Here is a 3,612-nt window from a genome sequence, read left to right on the forward strand (position 1 = left end):
TCTGACACTGGGCCCTACATTGCAACACAGAATTATTTAGTAGTCTTCAGATTTCATAATGCCATCCACACAGTCAAGACATCCAGTGCCTGAAGCAACAAAGCAAACCCAAAACATCAGTCAACCTCCACCATGTTTGACTATAGGGACTGTATTCTGTTCTTCAAAAGCCTAATTTCTTTTTCTGAAAACAGTAGAATGATGGGCTTTACCAAAAAGCTGTAATTTTGTTTCATCTGGCCACAGCACATTCTCCCAAAAGGATTTTGGCTTCCTCAGGTAAATTTTGGCAAACTCAAATCTGGCGTTTTTATGTTTCTTTATCAGCAGTGGGCTGCTCCTGGGTGTCCTATCATAATGTCAATTTTCATTTAGATAATGACGTATAGTACGAGCTGACACATTTGTACCCTGTGCCTAAAGGTCAGCTTGAATTTGTCTAGAAGTTGATCAAGGTTCTTTATCCACCATTCAAACAATCCTTCTTTGCATTCATTAATTTGATAAATGTTTCTCTTTCGTCCACTTCCATGGAGATTAGCTACAGTGCCATGGGCTGTAAACTTCTTGACAATGTTGCACACAGTAGCACAGGAACATTAAGATCTATGGAGATGGACTTGTAACCTTGAGATTGTCCATGCTTTTCCACAATTTTTGTTCTTAAATCCTCAGACAATTATTTGCTGCTCTTTCTCTTCTCCATGCTCAGTGTGGCACACAGAGACACACAACAGAAAGGTTGAGTAAATGTTTCACCATTTTAACTGGTTGCCGGTGTGATTTCTAAATTGTCAGCACCTGTTAAATTATATGGGTGAGTTTAAATACAAATTACTGGAGCATCACAAACTTGCATCTTACAATTTTGAGAAGGTGCCAATAATTTTGTCCAGTCCATTTTTTGGAGTTTTGCGTGGACTGTGTCAGATTTGGCTATTTTTTCTCCAAATGCCTAAATATTTGTAATTGCAACAATTTTCTGGGCAAAGAGGTGCATTATCTGACAGAAATGCAGGCGGTGCCAATAATTTTGGCCATGAATGAATGACATAAAAACAATCAAAATAAGTCTTTTTTTTATTTGCTTAGGTAGCTGTAAGAAAAAAAAAATTATGTCACCTATTCAAATCCTACATATCAAAGGATCAAACTTAAATGGTAATACTTGACTTCTACAACTAGTTACTATACAGGGAGCCGGAAGGGATACCATACTCCAAGAGTCACTGAGAAAGGCAAGCACAACACAGCGCAAGGAAGCCACTGAGGACACCTCTAATACATGGCACTTACCTCCTATGAGTTTTAGGTCTCTTCTAGCAAGTGGATTACCATTGGGGTTACAAGACCCATATAATATATTGCAGGATCCAATAAGGGTGTTATTTTTTTTTCCCACTTTTCATGCTCCATTGAAGTATATGGGGAATACATTAATGTGGTTGCAATATACGAAGTTCGACTTTTTGCGAGCATTGGGTCAGTGTTCGGTAGCACTTTTTAATTTCAACTTTTAATATGTGCGCTACCCAACACCCCAAAAGATTACTTTTAGCGAAGTTAATGCACAATATATAACACTCCACTAGTAATCTAGCCCTATGGGGGAATATATTAATGCATTTGCGATATTCCAAGTTAGGCTTTTTGCATGCGTAGGGTTAGTTTGCTTTTAACTTGTAATACACTCGCTCAAATGCGCGCAAAAAGCTTATTTCTAGCAAATTTAACGTGCGAGCGGGAGCGATAAATTGCACTCTACTCGTAATCTAGTCCTTAGAGAGGTAATTTTGACTTTTTAAAATAATGAACATGTTACTTAACTGGCCAGGTATAAGTCAAGATTTTCGTGATTCGCTTTAAACTGTTATTTCTTACATTAGTTACATTTTTTACTATTCCATTAATAAGAACAACATTTTTTGTAATTTTTATAAATATTATTGGTGTTAGTTTATATAAATATAAAGCAAATGTAATATATGCTTCTCAGTCTAAATTAATACAAAAAGTAAAGTTGAAACTTATATTTATTTTTTTATGGCTGCTTATGAATGCTATAGGTATTAACTGTTGCTGACCTCAAATGCACTCTGCATCCCGTCACACCACACAATAACTTTGCTAAATTAAGTAAAATATTCTGGTTCAGCTTGGGCTCTTGTATAAATATTTTAACATTCTACACTGGACTTTGTTATCTACCTTGGAATATCATATTCGGCTGTACTGCATTTTAAATCTCTAAAACTAAGAAAATATAAAAAGTATTTTATAACCAAACAATGTTTAAATCTCCTGTAAAATTAAAGTAATGCAACATTGGGTGGTAGCATCTGATTATTATTAATATTATTATTATTGGTTATTTGTAGAGTGCCAACAGACTCCCCAGCGCTGTAAGTATTTAACTCTTTTTTGTAGCGTTGCAGTAATAAGTTGATGAACAATATATAGTACTGTAGTTAATGGGGCAGTATACTGTTGTTTTTTCTTTCCCTTAATGTGTTTTCAGTGACTGTTATTCTCACAACAGAGTTTAAAACGTATGAGACAGTTCTTTAGGTTTAAATTTGTATATGAAATAGCTGGTTTTGTTCTTTGACACCACAACCCAAAAAATGGCCAGATTACAAGTGGAGTGCTAATTAACACTACCACACGAGCGTTACTTGCGCTAGAAGTAAGCTTTTTGCACGCATTGGGTTGCACTAGTATTATGACATGAAAATAAACTGTTTTAGCTTGCGCGCTACCCCAACGAGTGCAAAAAGACGAACTTACAACATCACGTGCGCGTTCATGTATTCCCCCATAGGAATGTGGGTGGAACACACTCTCCCCTCTAGTGCCTTGCCTTACGTCATATGATTGAGGTTATATGCGTAAGTAGGTTGACTCTCCTTTTTTGGATACTAGGGGGTAGATTTATCATACCCAGGGTGGACATGATTCTCTATAGTCTTAAGACCGCTGCTTCTTAACTCCTGTTTCCATCGAGCCTGAAGGTTTGCGCGGAAACAGGGGTATACGGCTCCATTCGGGCCGTGAAAAATCGATCCCTTTATCACAGTGAACTTTTATTGGACTCTACCACTTTCAGTCTCATGTTGTGAACGTTTTGATCCGTGTGTAGTATTCTTATATTTGACTAGCGTTGTGTAACCACCGCTTTCTTTTATATATATATATTATATTTTTATACATATATATTTTTTATATATATGATTATATATAGCCATAATCCAGAAAGCACTCACTGGGTCTGCATCGCAGAATGAATCTACACAGACACTCAATCAAAAACCACAAGGAAAATAAATATTGTACCCCTGTTGGTCATCACTTCACCCAGACTGTTCACTCCATCCTTAACCTCAGGATTAAAATTCTTTAAGGGAATTTCAAAGACTCTCATGAACGAAAGATGTTTGAGATGAAAATGATCACACATTTCAATACCAGAAATGAAGGACTTAATGTAGACTCTGGCTTTCTCACACACTACCATAACTTTCTATAATCTCTCATCTTATTGTCCTATATTGGTTTCTTTTTCCTTTTTGTTTTTCCTCTCATCTGGCCTATTTACTCTCCTCTGTTTATTTA

This window comes from Bombina bombina, unplaced genomic scaffold (genome assembly GCF_027579735.1).
Source record: "Bombina bombina isolate aBomBom1 unplaced genomic scaffold, aBomBom1.pri scaffold_676, whole genome shotgun sequence".
In the NCBI taxonomy this organism is placed as follows: domain Eukaryota; kingdom Metazoa; phylum Chordata; class Amphibia; order Anura; family Bombinatoridae; genus Bombina; species Bombina bombina.